The 19,020-nt window shown below is 51.1% G+C and overlaps 4 non-coding genes across 4 annotated transcripts; all 4 read right to left on the bottom strand.

The window, feature by feature from the left end:
• Positions 1–5,858: 5,858 nt before the first annotated feature.
• On the bottom strand, positions 5,859–5,931 carry trnal-cag (transfer RNA leucine (anticodon CAG)). Its single transcript has one exon. It is a non-coding gene; the product is annotated as a tRNA-Leu (tRNA).
• A 6,123-nt stretch (positions 5,932–12,054) lies between these two features.
• trnal-cag (transfer RNA leucine (anticodon CAG)) lies at positions 12,055–12,127 on the bottom strand. Its single transcript has one exon. It is a non-coding gene; the product is annotated as a tRNA-Leu (tRNA).
• Positions 12,128–15,771: 3,644 nt separating this feature from the next.
• Positions 15,772–15,844, bottom strand: trnal-cag (transfer RNA leucine (anticodon CAG)). The gene has a single exon. It is a non-coding gene; the product is annotated as a tRNA-Leu (tRNA).
• Positions 15,845–18,249: 2,405 nt separating this feature from the next.
• trnal-cag (transfer RNA leucine (anticodon CAG)) lies at positions 18,250–18,322 on the bottom strand. Its single transcript has one exon. It is a non-coding gene; the product is annotated as a tRNA-Leu (tRNA).
• Between the last annotated feature and the right edge of the window lie 698 nt (positions 18,323–19,020).

The following is a 19,020-nucleotide window of genomic DNA, read 5'->3' as shown; positions in this document are numbered from 1 at the left end:
GATTGACAGGTGGGGAGCGGAGCAGTGCAGTCGAAAACAAAGCAAACCAAAGTCGTCCTTAGGTGGTTGGTTGCACTCCGTCTTGAAGCAGTGCGCATTCTTTTGAAGTAAGTATGTGCGTGGTAAGTGGCAATTCGCTAAAGGCAGAGCTCATAATATGACGAGCAGTTTTCAGCTGAACATGTTGCAGCTGAGGCACAGGACAGTGCCTTCGCCGTTTTGCTTGAACACTTGCATGTGTGTGTCAGCAGGGAGTGCCTTTGAGCAGCAATGCATGTAAAGAGCCAGCACTTTCTTTCAGGCAAAGCCTCAGGCAATAGAAGTCATCTGTCCATCAGTCAGAAAGGGCTCTCGCCTGCTCCCTCACGCTCGTGGCGGCTGCGACGTTGCGCTCAAGTCGCTTCCCTTGCGCAGGCTCGAGCTCTTCTCGGCGTCTTTCACCATATCCATGGCTTCCAGTCCTGCCCTTGCTCGCCTGCTATTTGCTCAGTAACGTCGATTGGAGCAAAGCATTGAAAGTGTTCAGTGAGCAGGCCAACCTGAAGCAGGAGATTTCTGCTGGTCGTGGAATAGCGAGGAGGCAAGTGATAAGGGGCTAGTCAGATGCAAACTGGGAGCTAATGCCAGACGTGAATGGGGAATTAGCTCAAATGGTAGAGCGCTCGCTTTGCATGTGAGAGGTAGCGGGATCAATGCCCGCATTCTCCACTTTTCTTTTGGCTCGGGTAATTGTTCAGACGCAAGAGTTGTGTCAGGTGTGGTGTGAGCCCATCTGCTTCTGAAGGTCACCGCAGGCTGAGGGACATCAAATCCTTTGGTGTGCTGTCGCAGCAAAACTTTCCGATTTTTGCATGAATGCAGCTGAAATGAAAGAAGGAAAAACTTCTATGCAAGTATCAACGCCTTCTCTAAGGATCAAACTCAGGACCTTCAGATTATGAGACTGACACGCTGCCTACTGCGCTAAGAAGACACTTGTCAGCTGAGTAACTGGAGAATGTGACCAACTATGTTCGCTTCCGTGGCATCCAAAGCCAGAATGCAAAGATTGCAAAAATGCTCGAGCCAGGTAGGAGCCGAACCTGCAATCTTCTAATCCGTAGTCAGACGCGTTATCCATTGCGCCGCCGGCCCAGGCTGTGAAAAATAGCTGCGACATCAGGAAGTACACAGGACGGGCAGCATTGAAAGGCATGCGGCAGAGAATCACCAAAGATAGGCACCTCTGCCGCTTCCCTTCGATTGACAGGTGGGGAGCGGAGCAGTGCAGTCGAAAACAAAGCAAAGCAAAGTCGTCCTTAGGTGGTTGGTTGCACTCCGTCTTGAAGCAGTGCGCATTCTTTTGAAGTAAGTATGTGCGTGGTAAGTGGCAATTCGCTAAAGGCAGAGCTCATAATATGACGAGCAGTTTTCAGCTGAACATGTTGCAGCTGAGGCACAGGACAGTGCCTTCGCCGTTTTGCTTGAACACTTGCATGTGTGTGTCAGCAGGGAGTGCCTTTGAGCAGCAATGCATGTAAAGAGCCAGCACTTTCTTTCAGGCAAAGCCTCAGGCAATAGAAGTCATCTGTCCATCAGTCAGAAAGGGCTCTCGCCTGCTCCCTCACGCTCGTGGCGGCTGCGACGTTGCGCTCAAGTCGCTTCCCTTGCGCAGGCTCGAGCTCTTCTCGGCGTCTTTCACCATATCCATGGCTTCCAGTCCTGCCCTTGCTCGCCTGCTATTTGCTCAGTAACGTCGATTGGAGCAAAGCATTGAAAGTGTTCAGTGAGCAGGCCAACCTGAAGCAGGAGATTTCTGCTGGTCGTGGAATAGCGAGGAGGCAAGTGATAAGGGGCTAGTCAGATGCAAACTGGGAGCTAATGCCAGACGTGAATGGGGAATTAGCTCAAATGGTAGAGCGCTCGCTTTGCATGTGAGAGGTAGCGGGATCAATGCCCGCATTCTCCACTTTTCTTTTGGCTCGGGTAATTGTTCAGACGCAAGAGTTGTGTCAGGTGTGGTGTGAGCCCATCTGCTTCTGAAGGTCACCGCAGGCTGAGGGACATCAAATCCTTTGGTGTGCTGTCGCAGCAAAACTTTCCGATTTTTGCATGAATGCAGCTGAAATGAAAGAAGGAAAAACTTCTATGCAAGTATCAACGCCTTCTCTAAGGATCAAACTCAGGACCTTCAGATTATGAGACTGACACGCTGCCTACTGCGCTAAGAAGACACTTGTCAGCTGAGTAACTGGAGAATGTGACCAACTATGTTCGCTTCCGTGGCATCCAAAGCCAGAATGCAAAGATTGCAAAAATGCTCGAGCCAGGTAGGAGCCGAACCTGCAATCTTCTAATCCGTAGTCAGACGCGTTATCCATTGCGCCGCCGGCCCAGGCTGTGAAAAATAGCTGCGACATCAGGAAGTACACAGGACGGGCAGCATTGAAAGGCATGCGGCAGAGAATCACCAAAGATAGGCACCTCTGCCGCTTCCCTTCGATTGACAGGTGGGGAGCGGAGCAGTGCAGTCGAAAACAAAGCAAAGCAAAGTCGTCCTTAGGTGGTTGGTTGCACTCCGTCTTGAAGCAGTGCGCATTCTTTTGAAGTAAGTATGTGCGTGGTAAGTGGCAATTCGCTAAAGGCAGAGCTCATAATATGACGAGCAGTTTGCAGCTGAACATGTTGCAGCTGAGGCACAGGACAGTGCCTTCGCCGTTTTGCTTGAACACTTGCATGTGTGTGTCAGCAGGGAGTGCCTTTGAGCAGCAATGCATGTAAAGAGCCAGCACTTTCTTTCAGGCAAAGCCTCAGGCAATAGAAGTCATCTGTCCATCAGTCAGAAAGGGCTTTCGCCTGCTCCCTCTCGCTCGTGGCGGCTGCGACGTTGCGCTCAAGTCGCTTCCCTTGCGCAGGCTCGAGCTCTTCTCGGCGTCTTTCACCATATCCATGGCTTCCAGTCCTGCCCTTGCTCGCCTGCTATTGCTCAGTAACGTCGATTGGAGCAAAGCATTGAAAGTGTTCAGTGAGCAGGCCAACCTGAAGCAGGAGATTTCTGCTGGTCGTGGAATAGCGAGGAGGCAAGTGATAAGGGGCTAGTCAGATGCAAACTGGGAGCTAATGCCAGACATGAATGGGGAATTAGCTCAAATGGTAGAGCGCTCGCTTTGCATGTGAGAGGTAGCGGGATCAATGCCCGCATTCTCCACTTTTCTTTTGGCTCGGGTAATTGTTCAGACGCAAGAGTTGTGTCAGGTGTGGTGTGAGCCCATCTGCTTCTGAAGGTCACCGCAGGCTGAGGGACATCAAATCCTTTGGTGTGCTGTCGCAGCAAAACTTTCCGATTTTTGCATGAATGCAGCTGAAATGAAAGAAGGAAAAACTTCTATGCAAGTATCAACGCCTTCTCTAAGTATCGAACTCAGGACCTTCAGATTATGAGACTGACACGCTGCCTACTGCACTAAGAAGACACTTGTCAGCTGAGTAACTGGAGAATGTGACCAACTATGTTCGCTTCCGTGGCATCCAAAGCCAGAATGCAAAGATTGCAAAAATGCTCGAGCCAGGTAGGAGCCGAACCTGCAATCTTCTAATCCGTAGTCAGACGCGGTATCCATTGCGCCGCCGGCCCAGGCTGTGAAAAATAGCTGCGACATCAGGAAGTACACAAGACGGGCAGCATTGAAAGGCATGCGGCAGAGAATCACCAAAGATAGGCACCTCTGCCGCTTCCCTTCGATTGACAGGTGGGGAGCGGAGCAGTGCAGTCGAAAACAAAGCAAAGCAAAGTCGTCCTTAGGTGGTTGGTTGCACTCCGTCTTGAAGCAGTGCGCATTCTTTTGAAGTAAGTATGTGCGTGGTAAGTGGCAATTCGCTAAAGGCAGAGCTCATAATATGACGAGCAGTTTGCAGCTGAACATGTTGCAGCTGAGGCACAGGACAGTGCCTTCGCCGTTTTGCTTGAACACTTGCATGTGTGTGTCAGCAGGGAGTGCCTTTGAGCAGCAATGCATGTAAAGAGCCAGCACTTTCTTTCAGGCAAAGCCTCAGGCAATAGAAGTCATCTGTCCATCAGTCAGAAAGGGCTCTCGCCTGCTCCCTCACGCTCGTGGCGGCTGCGACGTTGCGCTCAAGTCGCTTCCCTTGCGCAGGCTCGAGCTCTTCTCGGCGTCTTTCACCATATCCATGGCTTCCAGTCCTGCCCTTGCTCGCCTGCTATTTGCTCAGTAACGTCGATTGGAGCAAAGCATTGAAAGTGTTCAGTGAGCAGGCCAACCTGAAGCAGGAGATTTCTGCTGGTCGTGGAATAGCGAGGAGGCAAGTGATAAGGGGCTAGTCAGATGCAAACTGGGAGCTAATGCCAGACGTGAATGGGGAATTAGCTCAAATGGTAGAGCGCTCGCTTTGCATGTGAGAGGTAGCGGGATCAATGCCCGCATTCTCCACTTTTCTTTTGGCTCGGGTAATTGTTCAGACGCAAGAGTTGTGTCAGGTGTGGTGTGAGCCCATCTGCTTCTGAAGGTCACCGCAGGCTGAGGGACATCAAATCCTTTGGTGTGCTGTCGCAGCAAAACTTTCCGATTTTTGCATGAATGCAGCTGAAATGAAAGAAGGAAAAACTTCTATGCAAGTATCAACGCCTTCTCTAAGGATCAAACTCAGGACCTTCAGATTATGAGACTGACACGCTGCCTACTGCGCTAAGAAGACACTTGTCAGCTGAGTAACTGGAGAATGTGACCAACTATGTTCGCTTCCGTGGCATCCAAAGCCAGAATGCAAAGATTGCAAAAATGCTCGAGCCAGGTAGGAGCCGAACCTGCAATCTTCTAATCCGTAGTCAGACGCGTTATCCATTGCGCCGCCGGCCCAGGCTGTGAAAAATAGCTGCGACATCAGGAAGTACACAGGACGGGCAGCATTGAAAGGCATGCGGCAGAGAATCACCAAAGATAGGCACCTCTGCCGCTTCCCTTCGATTGACAGGTGGGGAGCGGAGCAGTGCAGTCGAAAACAAAGCAAAGCAAAGTCGTCCTTAGGTGGTTGGTTGCACTCCGTCTTGAAGCAGTGCGCATTCTTTTGAAGTAAGTATGTGCGTGGTAAGTGGCAATTCGCTAAAGGCAGAGCTCATAATATGACGAGCAGTTTGCAGCTGAACATGTTGCAGCTGAGGCACAGGACAGTGCCTTCGCCGTTTTGCTTGAACACTTGCATGTGTGTGTCAGCAGGGAGTGCCTTTGAGCAGCAATGCATGTAAAGAGCCAGCACTTTCTTTCAGGCAAAGCCTCAGGCAATAGAAGTCATCTGTCCATCAGTCAGAAAGGGCTCTCGCCTGCTCCCTCTCGCTCGTGGCGGCTGCGACGTTGCGCTCAAGTCGCTTCCCTTGCGCAGGCTCGAGCTCTTCTCGGCGTCTTTCACCATATCCATGGCTTCCAGTCCTGCCCTTGCTCGCCTGCTATTGCTCAGTAACGTCGATTGGAGCAAAGCATTGAAAGTGTTCAGTGAGCAGGCCAACCTGAAGCAGGAGATTTCTGCTGGTCGTGGAATAGCGAGGAGGCAAGTGATAAGGGGCTAGTCAGATGCAAACTGGGAGCTAATGCCAGACATGAATGGGGAATTAGCTCAAATGGTAGAGCGCTCGCTTTGCATGTGAGAGGTAGCGGGATCAATGCCCGCATTCTCCACTTTTCTTTTGGCTCGGGTAATTGTTCAGACGCAAGAGTTGTGTCAGGTGTGGTGTGAGCCCATCTGCTTCTGAAGGTCACCGCAGGCTGAGGGACATCAAATCCTTTGGTGTGCTGTCGCAGCAAAACTTTCCGATTTTTGCATGAATGCAGCTGAAATGAAAGAAGGAAAAACTTCTATGCAAGTATCAATGCCTTCTCTAAGGATCGAACTCAGGACCTTCAGATTCTGAGACTGACACGCTGCCTACTGCGCTAAGAAGACACTTGCCAGCTTAGTAACTGGAGAATGTGACCAACTATGTTCGCTTCCGTGGCATCCAAAGCCAGAATGCAAAGATTGCAAAAATGCTCGAGCCAGGTAGGAGCCGAACCTGCAATCTTCTAATCCGTAGTCAGACGCGTTATCCATTGCACCGCCGGCCCAGGCTGTGAAAAATAGCTGCGACATCAGGAAGTACACAGGACGGGCAGCATTGAAAGGCACGCGGCAGAGAATCACCAAAGATAGGCACCTCTGCCGCTTCCCTTCGATTGACAGGTGGGGAGCGGAGCAGTGCAGTCGAAAACAAAGCAAAGCAAAGTCGTCCTTAGGTGGTTGGTTGCACTCCGTCTTGAAGCAGTGCGCATTCTTTTGAAGTAAGTATGTGCGTGGTAAGTGGCAATTCGCTAAAGGCAGAGCTCATAATATGACGAGCAGTTTTCAGCTGAACATGTTGCAGCTGAGGCACAGGACAGTGCCTTCGCCGTTTTGCTTGAACACTTGCATGTGTGTGTCAGCAGGGAGTGCCTTTGAGCAGCAATGCATGTAAAGAGCCAGCACTTTCTTTCAGGCAAAGCCTCAGGCAATAGAAGTCATCTGTCCATCAGTCAGAAAGGGCTCTCGCCTGCTCCCTCACGCTCGTGGCGGCTGCGACGTTGCGCTCAAGTCGCTTCCCTTGCGCAGGCTCGAGCTCTTCTCGGCGTCTTTCACCATATCCATGGCTTCCAGTCCTGCCCTTGCTCGCCTGCTATTTGCTCAGTAACGTCGATTGGAGCAAAGCATTGAAAGTGTTCAGTGAGCAGGCCAACCTGAAGCAGGAGATTTCTGCTGGTCGTGGAATAGCGAGGAGGCAAGTGATAAGGGGCTAGTCAGATGCAAACTGGGAGCTAATGCCAGACGTGAATGGGGAATTAGCTCAAATGGTAGAGCGCTCGCTTTGCATGTGAGAGGTAGCGGGATCAATGCCCGCATTCTCCACTTTTCTTTTGGCTCGGGTAATTGTTCAGACGCAAGAGTTGTGTCAGGTGTGGTGTGAGCCCATCTGCTTCTGAAGGTCACCGCAGGCTGAGGGACATCAAATCCTTTGGTGTGCTGTCGCAGCAAAACTTTCCGATTTTTGCATGAATGCAGCTGAAATGAAAGAAGGAAAAACTTCTATGCAAGTATCAACGCCTTCTCTAAGGATCAAACTCAGGACCTTCAGATTATGAGACTGACACGCTGCCTACTGCGCTAAGAAGACACTTGTCAGCTGAGTAACTGGAGAATGTGACCAACTATGTTCGCTTCCGTGGCATCCAAAGCCAGAATGCAAAGATTGCAAAAATGCTCGAGCCAGGTAGGAGCCGAACCTGCAATCTTCTAATCCGTAGTCAGACGCGTTATCCATTGCGCCGCCGGCCCAGGCTGTGAAAAATAGCTGCGACATCAGGAAGTACACAGGACGGGCAGCATTGAAAGGCATGCGGCAGAGAATCACCAAAGATAGGCACCTCTGCCGCTTCCCTTCGATTGACAGGTGGGGAGCGGAGCAGTGCAGTCGAAAACAAAGCAAAGCAAAGTCGTCCTTAGGTGGTTGGTTGCACTCCGTCTTGAAGCAGTGCGCATTCTTTTGAAGTAAGTATGTGCGTGGTAAGTGGCAATTCGCTAAAGGCAGAGCTCATAATATGACGAGCAGTTTGCAGCTGAACATGTTGCAGCTGAGGCACAGGACAGTGCCTTTGCCGTTTTGCTTGAACACTTGCATGTGTGTGTCAGCAGGGAGTGCCTTTGAGCAGCAATGCATGTAAAGAGCCAGCACTTTCTTTCAGGCAAAGCCTCAGGCAATAGAAGTCATCTGTCCATCAGTCAGAAAGGGCTTTCGCCTGCTCCCTCTCGCTCGTGGCGGCTGCGACGTTGCGCTCAAGTCGCTTCCCTTGCGCAGGCTCGAGCTCTTCTCGGCGTCTTTCACCATATCCATGGCTTCCAGTCCTGCCCTTGCTCGCCTGCTATTGCTCAGTAACGTCGATTGGAGCAAAGCATTGAAAGTGTTCAGTGAGCAGGCCAACCTGAAGCAGGAGATTTCTGCTGGTCGTGGAATAGCGAGGAGGCAAGTGATAAGGGGCTAGTCAGATGCAAACTGGGAGCTAATGCCAGACATGAATGGGGAATTAGCTCAAATGGTAGAGCGCTCGCTTTGCATGTGAGAGGTAGCGGGATCAATGCCCGCATTCTCCACTTTTCTTTTGGCTCGGGTAATTGTTCAGACGCAAGAGTTGTGTCAGGTGTGGTGTGAGCCCATCTGCTTCTGAAGGTCACCGCAGGCTGAGGGACATCAAATCCTTTGGTGTGCTGTCGCAGCAAAACTTTCCGATTTTTGCATGAATGCAGCTGAAATGAAAGAAGGAAAAACTTCTATGCAAGTATCAACGCCTTCTCTAAGGATCGAACTCAGGACCTTCAGATTATGAGACTGACACGCTGCCTACTGCACTAAGAAGACACTTGTCAGCTGAGTAACTGGAGAATGTGACCAACTATGTTCGCTTCCGTGGCATCCAAAGCCAGAATGCAAAGATTGCAAAAATGCTCGAGCCAGGTAGGAGCCGAACCTGCAATCTTCTAATCCGTAGTCAGACGCGGTATCCATTGCGCCGCCGGCCCAGGCTGTGAAAAATAGCTGCGACATCAGGAAGTACACAAGACGGGCAGCATTGAAAGGCATGCGGCAGAGAATCACCAAAGATAGGCACCTCTGCCGCTTCCCTTCGATTGACAGGTGGGGAGCGGAGCAGTGCAGTCGAAAACAAAGCAAAGCAAAGTCGTCCTTAGGTGGTTGGTTGCACTCCGTCTTGAAGCAGTGCGCATTCTTTTGAAGTAAGTATGTGCGTGGTAAGTGGCAATTCGCTAAAGGCAGAGCTCATAATATGACGAGCAGTTTGCAGCTGAACATGTTGCAGCTGAGGCACAGGACAGTGCCTTCGCCGTTTTGCTTGAACACTTGCATGTGTGTGTCAGCAGGGAGTGCCTTTGAGCAGCAATGCATGTAAAGAGCCAGCACTTTCTTTCAGGCAAAGCCTCAGGCAATAGAAGTCATCTGTCCATCAGTCAGAAAGGGCTTTCGCCTGCTCCCTCTCGCTCGTGGCGGCTGCGACGTTGCGCTCAAGTCGCTTCCCTTGCGCAGGCTCGAGCTCTTCTCGGCGTCTTTCACCATATCCATGGCTTCCAGTCCTGCCCTTGCTCGCCTGCTATTGCTCAGTAACGTCGATTGGAGCAAAGCATTGAAAGTGTTCAGTGAGCAGGCCAACCTGAAGCAGGAGATTTCTGCTGGTCGTGGAATAGCGAGGAGGCAAGTGATAAGGGGCTAGTCAGATGCAAACTGGGAGCTAATGCCAGACATGAATGGGGAATTAGCTCAAATGGTAGAGCGCTCGCTTTGCATGTGAGAGGTAGCGGGATCAATGCCCGCATTCTCCACTTTTCTTTTGGCTCGGGTAATTGTTCAGACGCAAGAGTTGTGTCAGGTGTGGTGTGAGCCCATCTGCTTCTGAAGGTCACCGCAGGCTGAGGGACATCAAATCCTTTGGTGTGCTGTCGCAGCAAAACTTTCCGATTTTTGCATGAATGCAGCTGAAATGAAAGAAGGAAAAACTTCTATGCAAGTATCAATGCCTTCTCTAAGGATCGAGCTCAGGACCTTCAGATTCTGAGACTGACACGCTGCCTACTGCGCTAAGAAGACACTTGCCAGCTTAGTAACTGGAGAATGTGACCAACTATGTTCGCTTCCGTGGCATCCAAAGCCAGAATGCAAAGATTGCAAAAATGCTCGAGCCAGGTAGGAGCCGAACCTGCAATCTTCTAATCCGTAGTCAGACGCGTTATCCATTGCACCGCCGGCCCAGGCTGTGAAAAATAGCTGCGACATCAGGAAGTACACAGGACGGGCAGCATTGAAAGGCACGCGGCAGAGAATCACCAAAGATAGGCACCTCTGCCGCTTCCCTTCGATTGACAGGTGGGGAGCGGAGCAGTGCAGTCGAAAACAAAGCAAAGCAAAGTCGTCCTTAGGTGGTTGGTTGCACTCCGTCTTGAAGCAGTGCGCATTCTTTTGAAGTAAGTATGTGCGTGGTAAGTGGCAATTCGCTAAAGGCAGAGCTCATAATATGACGAGCAGTTTTCAGCTGAACATGTTGCAGCTGAGGCACAGGACAGTGCCTTCGCCGTTTTGCTTGAACACTTGCATGTGTGTGTCAGCAGGGAGTGCCTTTGAGCAGCAATGCATGTAAAGAGCCAGCACTTTCTTTCAGGCAAAGCCTCAGGCAATAGAAGTCATCTGTCCATCAGTCAGAAAGGGCTCTCGCCTGCTCCCTCACGCTCGTGGCGGCTGCGACGTTGCGCTCAAGTCGCTTCCCTTGCGCAGGCTCGAGCTCTTCTCGGCGTCTTTCACCATATCCATGGCTTCCAGTCCTGCCCTTGCTCGCCTGCTATTTGCTCAGTAACGTCGATTGGAGCAAAGCATTGAAAGTGTTCAGTGAGCAGGCCAACCTGAAGCAGGAGATTTCTGCTGGTCGTGGAATAGCGAGGAGGCAAGTGATAAGGGGCTAGTCAGATGCAAACTGGGAGCTAATGCCAGACGTGAATGGGGAATTAGCTCAAATGGTAGAGCGCTCGCTTTGCATGTGAGAGGTAGCGGGTCAATGCCCGCATTCTCCACTTTTCTTTTGGCTCGGGTAATTGTTCAGACGCAAGAGTTGTGTCAGGTGTGGTGTGAGCCCATCTGCTTCTGAAGGTCACCGCAGGCTGAGGGACATCAAATCCTTTGGTGTGCTGTCGCAGCAAAACTTTCCGATTTTTGCATGAATGCAGCTGAAATGAAAGAAGGAAAAACTTCTATGCAAGTATCAACGCCTTCTCTAAGGATCAAACTCAGGACCTTCAGATTATGAGACTGACACGCTGCCTACTGCGCTAAGAAGACACTTGTCAGCTGAGTAACTGGAGAATGTGACCAACTATGTTCGCTTCCGTGGCATCCAAAGCCAGAATGCAAAGATTGCAAAAATGCTCGAGCCAGGTAGGAGCCGAACCTGCAATCTTCTAATCCGTAGTCAGACGCGTTATCCATTGCGCCGCCGGCCCAGGCTGTGAAAAATAGCTGCGACATCAGGAAGTACACAGGACGGGCAGCATTGAAAGGCATGCGGCAGAGAATCACCAAAGATAGGCACCTCTGCCGCTTCCCTTCGATTGACAGGTGGGGAGCGGAGCAGTGCAGTCGAAAACAAAGCAAAGCAAAGTCGTCCTTAGGTGGTTGGTTGCACTCCGTCTTGAAGCAGTGCGCATTCTTTTGAAGTAAGTATGTGCGTGGTAAGTGGCAATTCGCTAAAGGCAGAGCTCATAATATGACGAGCAGTTTGCAGCTGAACATGTTGCAGCTGAGGCACAGGACAGTGCCTTCGCCGTTTTGCTTGAACACTTGCATGTGTGTGTCAGCAGGGAGTGCCTTTGAGCAGCAATGCATGTAAAGAGCCAGCACTTTCTTTCAGGCAAAGCCTCAGGCAATAGAAGTCATCTGTCCATCAGTCAGAAAGGGCTCTCGCCTGCTCCCTCTCGCTCGTGGCGGCTGCGACGTTGCGCTCAAGTCGCTTCCCTTGCGCAGGCTCGAGCTCTTCTCGGCGTCTTTCACCATATCCATGGCTTCCAGTCCTGCCCTTGCTCGCCTGCTATTGCTCAGTAACGTCGATTGGAGCAAAGCATTGAAAGTGTTCAGTGAGCAGGCCAACCTGAAGCAGGAGATTTCTGCTGGTCGTGGAATAGCGAGGAGGCAAGTGATAAGGGGCTAGTCAGATGCAAACTGGGAGCTAATGCCAGACATGAATGGGGAATTAGCTCAAATGGTAGAGTGCTCGCTTTGCATGTGAGAGGTAGCGGGATCAATGCCCGCATTCTCCACTTTTCTTTTGGCTCGGGTAATTGTTCAGACGCAAGAGTTGTGTCAGGTGTGGTGTGAGCCCATCTGCTTCTGAAGGTCACCGCAGGCTGAGGGACATCAAATCCTTTGGTGTGCTGTCGCAGCAAAACTTTCCGATTTTTGCATGAATGCAGCTGAAATGAAAGAAGGAAAAACTTCTATGCAAGTATCAATGCCTTCTCTAAGGATCGAACTCAGGACCTTCAGATTCTGAGACTGACACGCTGCCTACTGCGCTAAGAAGACACTTGCCAGCTTAGTAACTGGAGAATGTGACCAACTATGTTCGCTTCCGTGGCATCCAAAGCCAGAATGCAAAGATTGCAAAAATGCTCGAGCCAGGTAGGAGCCGAACCTGCAATCTTCTAATCCGTAGTCAGACGCGTTATCCATTGCACCGCCGGCCCAGGCTGTGAAAAATAGCTGCGACATCAGGAAGTACACAGGACGGGCAGCATTGAAAGGCACGCGGCAGAGAATCACCAAAGATAGGCACCTCTGCCGCTTCCCTTCGATTGACAGGTGGGGAGCGGAGCAGTGCAGTCGAAAACAAAGCAAAGCAAAGTCGTCCTTAGGTGGTTGGTTGCACTCCGTCTTGAAGCAGTGCGCATTCTTTTGAAGTAAGTATGTGCGTGGTAAGTGGCAATTCGCTAAAGGCAGAGCTCATAATATGACGAGCAGTTTGCAGCTGAACATGTTGCAGCTGAGGCACAGGACAGTGCCTTCGCCGTTTTGCTTGAACACTTGCATGTGTGTGTCAGCAGGGAGTGCCTTTGAGCAGCAATGCATGTAAAGAGCCAGCACTTTCTTTCAGGCAAAGCCTCAGGCAATAGAAGTCATCTGTCCATCAGTCAGAAAGGGCTTTCGCCTGCTCCCTCTCGCTCGTGGCGGCTGCGACGTTGCGCTCAAGTCGCTTCCCTTGCGCAGGCTCGAGCTCTTCTCGGCGTCTTTCACCATATCCATGGCTTCCAGTCCTGCCCTTGCTCGCCTGCTATTGCTCAGTAACGTCGATTGGAGCAAAGCATTGAAAGTGTTCAGTGAGCAGGCCAACCTGAAGCAGGAGATTTCTGCTGGTCGTGGAATAGCGAGGAGGCAAGTGATAAGGGGCTAGTCAGATGCAAACTGGGAGCTAATGCCAGACATGAATGGGGAATTAGCTCAAATGGTAGAGCGCTCGCTTTGCATGTGAGAGGTAGCGGGATCAATGCCCGCATTCTCCACTTTTCTTTTGGCTCGGGTAATTGTTCAGACGCAAGAGTTGTGTCAGGTGTGGTGTGAGCCCATCTGCTTCTGAAGGTCACCGCAGGCTGAGGGACATCAAATCCTTTGGTGTGCTGTCGCAGCAAAACTTTCCGATTTTTGCATGAATGCAGCTGAAATGAAAGAAGGAAAAACTTCTATGCAAGTATCAATGCCTTCTCTAAGGATCGAGCTCAGGACCTTCAGATTCTGAGACTGACACGCTGCCTACTGCGCTAAGAAGACACTTGCCAGCTTAGTAACTGGAGAATGTGACCAACTATGTTCGCTTCCGTGGCATCCAAAGCCAGAATGCAAAGATTGCAAAAATGCTCGAGCCAGGTAGGAGCCGAACCTGCAATCTTCTAATCCGTAGTCAGACGCGTTATCCATTGCACCGCCGGCCCAGGCTGTGAAAAATAGCTGCGACATCAGGAAGTACACAGGACGGGCAGCATTGAAAGGCACGCGGCAGAGAATCACCAAAGATAGGCACCTCTGCCGCTTCCCTTCGATTGACAGGTGGGGAGCGGAGCAGTGCAGTCGAAAACAAAGCAAAGCAAAGTCGTCCTTAGGTGGTTGGTTGCACTCCGTCTTGAAGCAGTGCGCATTCTTTTGAAGTAAGTATGTGCGTGGTAAGTGGCAATTCGCTAAAGGCAGAGCTCATAATATGACGAGCAGTTTTCAGCTGAACATGTTGCAGCTGAGGCACAGGACAGTGCCTTCGCCGTTTTGCTTGAACACTTGCATGTGTGTGTCAGCAGGGAGTGCCTTTGAGCAGCAATGCATGTAAAGAGCCAGCACTTTCTTTCAGGCAAAGCCTCAGGCAATAGAAGTCATCTGTCCATCAGTCAGAAAGGGCTCTCGCCTGCTCCCTCTCGCTCGTGGCGGCTGCGACGTTGCGCTCAAGTCGCTTCCCTTGCGCAGGCTCGAGCTCTTCTCGGCGTCTTTCACCATATCCATGGCTTCCAGTCCTGCCCTTGCTCGCCTGCTATTTGCTCAGTAACGTCGATTGGAGCAAAGCATTGAAAGTGTTCAGTGAGCAGGCCAACCTGAAGCAGGAGATTTCTGCTGGTCGTGGAATAGCGAGGAGGCAAGTGATAAGGGGCTAGTCAGATGCAAACTGGGAGCTAATGCCAGACGTGAATGGGGAATTAGCTCAAATGGTAGAGCGCTCGCTTTGCATGTGAGAGGTAGCGGGTCAATGCCCGCATTCTCCACTTTTCTTTTGGCTCGGGTAATTGTTCAGACGCAAGAGTTGTGTCAGGTGTGGTGTGAGCCCATCTGCTTCTGAAGGTCACCGCAGGCTGAGGGACATCAAATCCTTTGGTGTGCTGTCGCAGCAAAACTTTCCGATTTTTGCATGAATGCAGCTGAAATGAAAGAAGGAAAAACTTCTATGCAAGTATCAACGCCTTCTCTAAGGATCAAACTCAGGACCTTCAGATTATGAGACTGACACGCTGCCTACTGCGCTAAGAAGACACTTGTCAGCTGAGTAACTGGAGAATGTGACCAACTATGTTCGCTTCCGTGGCATCCAAAGCCAGAATGCAAAGATTGCAAAAATGCTCGAGCCAGGTAGGAGCCGAACCTGCAATCTTCTAATCCGTAGTCAGACGCGTTATCCATTGCGCCGCCGGCCCAGGCTGTGAAAAATAGCTGCGACATCAGGAAGTACACAGGACGGGCAGCATTGAAAGGCATGCGGCAGAGAATCACCAAAGATAGGCACCTCTGCCGCTTCCCTTCGATTGACAGGTGGGGAGCGGAGCAGTGCAGTCGAAAACAAAGCAAAGCAAAGTCGTCCTTAGGTGGTTGGTTGCACTCCGTCTTGAAGCAGTGCGCATTCTTTTGAAGTAAGTATGTGCGTGGTAAGTGGCAATTCGCTAAAGGCAGAGCTCATAATATGACGAGCAGTTTGCAGCTGAACATGTTGCAGCTGAGGCACAGGACAGTGCCTTCGCCGTTTTGCTTGAACACTTGCATGTGTGTGTCAGCAGGGAGTGCCTTTGAGCAGCAATGCATGTAAAGAGCCAGCACTTTCTTTCAGGCAAAGCCTCAGGCAATAGAAGTCATCTGTCCATCAGTCAGAAAGGGCTCTCGCCTGCTCCCTCTCGCTCGTGGCGGCTGCGACGTTGCGCTCAAGTCGCTTCCCTTGCGCAGGCTCGAGCTCTTCTCGGCGTCTTTCACCATATCCATGGCTTCCAGTCCTGCCCTTGCTCGCCTGCTATTGCTCAGTAACGTCGATTGGAGCAAAGCATTGAAAGTGTTCAGTGAGCAGGCCAACCTGAAGCAGGAGATTTCTGCTGGTCGTGGAATAGCGAGGAGGCAAGTGATAAGGGGCTAGTCAGATGCAAACTGGGAGCTAATGCCAGACATGAATGGGGAATTAGCTCAAATGGTAGAGCGCTCGCTTTGCATGTGAGAGGTAGCGGGATCAATGCCCGCATTCTCCACTTTTCTTTTGGCTCGGGTAATTGTTCAGACGCAAGAGTTGTGTCAGGTGTGGTGTGAGCCCATCTGCTTCTGAAGGTCACCGCAGGCTGAGGGACATCAAATCCTTTGGTGTGCTGTCGCAGCAAAACTTTCCGATTTTTGCATGAATGCAGCTGAAATGAAAGAAGGAAAAACTTCTATGCAAGTATCAATGCCTTCTCTAAGGATCGAACTCAGGACCTTCAGATTCTGAGACTGACACGCTGCCTACTGCGCTAAGAAGACACTTGCCAGCTTAGTAACTGGAGAATGTGACCAACTATGTTCGCTTCCGTGGCATCCAAAGCCAGAATGCAAAGATTGCAAAAATGCTCGAGCCAGGTAGGAGCCGAACCTGCAATCTTCTAATCCGTAGTCAGACGCGTTATCCATTGCACCGCCGGCCCAGGCTGTGAAAAATAGCTGCGACATCAGGAAGTACACAGGACGGGCAGCATTGAAAGGCACGCGGCAGAGAATCACCAAAGATAGGCACCTCTGCCGCTTCCCTTCGATTGACAGGTGGGGAGCGGAGCAGTGCAGTCGAAAACAAAGCAAAGCAAAGTCGTCCTTAGGTGGTTGGTTGCACTCCGTCTTGAAGCAGTGCGCATTCTTTTGAAGTAAGTATGTGCGTGGTAAGTGGCAATTCGCTAAAGGCAGAGCTCATAATATGACGAGCAGTTTGCAGCTGAACATGTTGCAGCTGAGGCACAGGACAGTGCCTTCGCCGTTTTGCTTGAACACTTGCATGTGTGTGTCAGCAGGGAGTGCCTTTGAGCAGCAATGCATGTAAAGAGCCAGCACTTTCTTTCAGGCAAAGCCTCAGGCAATAGAAGTCATCTGTCCATCAGTCAGAAAGGGCTCTCGCCTGCTCCCTCTCGCTCGTGGCGGCTGCGACGTTGCGCTCAAGTCGCTTCCCTTGCGCAGGCTCGAGCTCTTCTCGGCGTCTTTCACCATATCCATGGCTTCCAGTCCTGCCCTTGCTCGCCTGCTATTTGCTCAGTAACGTCGATTGGAGCAAAGCATTGAAAGTGTTCAGTGAGCAGGCCAACCTGAAGCAGGAGATTTCTGCTGGTCGTGGAATAGCGAGGAGGCAAGTGATAAGGGGCTAGTCAGATGCAAACTGGGAGCTAATGCCAGACGTGAATGGGGAATTAGCTCAAATGGTAGAGCGCTCGCTTTGCATGTGAGAGGTAGCGGGTCAATGCCCGCATTCTCCACTTTTCTTTTGGCTCGGGTAATTGTTCAGACGCAAGAGTTGTGTCAGGTGTGGTGTGAGCCCATCTGCTTCTGAAGGTCACCGCAGGCTGAGGGACATCAAATCCTTTGGTGTGCTGTCGCAGCAAAACTTTCCGATTTTTGCATGAATGCAGCTGAAATGAAAGAAGGAAAAACTTCTATGCAAGTATCAACGCCTTCTCTAAGGATCAAACTCAGGACCTTCAGATTATGAGACTGACACGCTGCCTACTGCGCTAAGAAGACACTTGTCAGCTGAGTAACTGGAGAATGTGACCAACTATGTTCGCTTCCGTGGCATCCAAAGCCAGAATGCAAAGATTGCAAAAATGCTCGAGCCAGGTAGGAGCCGAACCTGCAATCTTCTAATCCGTAGTCAGACGCGTTATCCATTGCGCCGCCGGCCCAGGCTGTGAAAAATAGCTGCGACATCAGGAAGTACACAGGACGGGCAGCATTGAAAGGCATGCGGCAGAGAATCACCAAAGATAGGCACCTCTGCCGCTTCCCTTCGATTGACAGGTGGGGAGCGGAGCAGTGCAGTCGAAAACAAAGCAAAGCAAAGTCGTCCTTAGGTGGTTGGTTGCACTCCGTCTTGAAGCAGTGCGCATTCTTTTGAAGTAAGTATGTGCGTGGTAAGTGGCAATTCGCTAAAGGCAGAGCTCATAATATGACGAGCAGTTTGCAGCTGAACATGTTGCAGCTGAGGCACAGGACAGTGCCTTCGCCGTTTTGCTTGAACACTTGCATGTGTGTGTCAGCAGGGAGTGCCTTTGAGCAGCAATGCATGTAAAGAGCCAGCACTTTCTTTCAGGCAAAGCCTCAGGCAATAGAAGTCATCTGTCCATCAGTCAGAAAGGGCTCTCGCCTGCTCCCTCTCGCTCGTGGCGGCTGCGACGTTGCGCTCAAGTCGCTTCCCTTGCGCAGGCTCGAGCTCTTCTCGGCGTCTTTCACCATATCCATGGCTTCCAGTCCTGCCCTTGCTCGCCTGCTATTGCTCAGTAACGTCGATTGGAGCAAAGCATTGAAAGTGTTCAGTGAGCAGGCCAACCTGAAGCAGGAGATTTCTGCTGGTCGTGGAATAGCGAGGAGGCAAGTGATAAGGGGCTAGTCAGATGCAAACTGGGAGCTAATGCCAGACATGAATGGGGAATTAGCTCAAATGGTAGAGCGCTCGCTTTGCATGTGAGAGGTAGCGGGATCAATGCCCGCATTCTCCACTTTTCTTTTGGCTCGGGTAATTGTTCAGACGCAAGAGTTGTGTCAGGTGTGGTGTGAGCCCATCTGCTTCTGAAGGTCACCGCAGGCTGAGGGACATCAAATCCTTTGGTGTGCTGTCGCAGCAAAACTTTCCGATTTTTGCATGAATGCAGCTGAAATGAAAGAAGGAAAAACTTCTATGCAAGTATCAATGCCTTCTCTAAGGATCGAACTCAGGACCTTCAGATTCTGAGACTGACACGCTGCCTACTGCGCTAAGAAGACACTTGCCAGCTTAGTAACTGGAGAATGTGACCAACTATGTTCGCTTCCGTGGCATCCAAAGCCAGAATGCAAAGATTGCAAAAATGCTCGAGCCAGGTAGGAGCCGAACCTGCAATCTTCTAATCCGTAGTCAGACGCGTTATCCATTGCACCGCCGGCCCAGGCTGTGAAAAATAGCTGCGACATCAGGAAGTACACAGGACGGGCAGCATTGAAAGGCACGCGGCAGAGAATCACCAAAGATAGGCACCTCTGCCGCTTCCCTTCGATTGACAGGTGGGGAGCGGAGCAGTGCAGTCGAAAACAAAGCAAAGCAAAGTCGTCCTTAGGTGGTTGGTTGCACTCCGTCTTGAAGCAGTGCGCATTCTTTTGAAGTAAGTATGTGCGTGGTAAGTGGCAATTCGCTAAAGGCAGAGCTCATAATATGACGAGCAGTTTGCAGCTGAACATGTTGCAGCTGAGGCACAGGACAGTGCCTTCGCCGTTTTGCTTGAACACTTGCATGTGTGTGTCAGCAGGGAGTGCCTTTGAGCAGCAATGCATGTAAAGAGCCAGCACTTTCTTTCAGGCAAAGCCTCAGGCAATAGAAGTCATCTGTCCATCAGTCAGAAAGGGCTTTCGCCTGCTCCCTCTCGCTCGTGGCGGCTGCGACGTTGCGCTCAAGTCGCTTCCCTTGCGCAGGCTCGAGCTCTTCTCGG

Source organism: Pristiophorus japonicus, chromosome 1 (assembly GCF_044704955.1).
Source record: "Pristiophorus japonicus isolate sPriJap1 chromosome 1, sPriJap1.hap1, whole genome shotgun sequence".
Taxonomy (NCBI): Eukaryota; Metazoa; Chordata; class Chondrichthyes; family Pristiophoridae; genus Pristiophorus; species Pristiophorus japonicus.
Note: the sequence above shows the minus strand (reverse complement) of the source record. Positions and strands in the feature narration are given on the sequence as shown.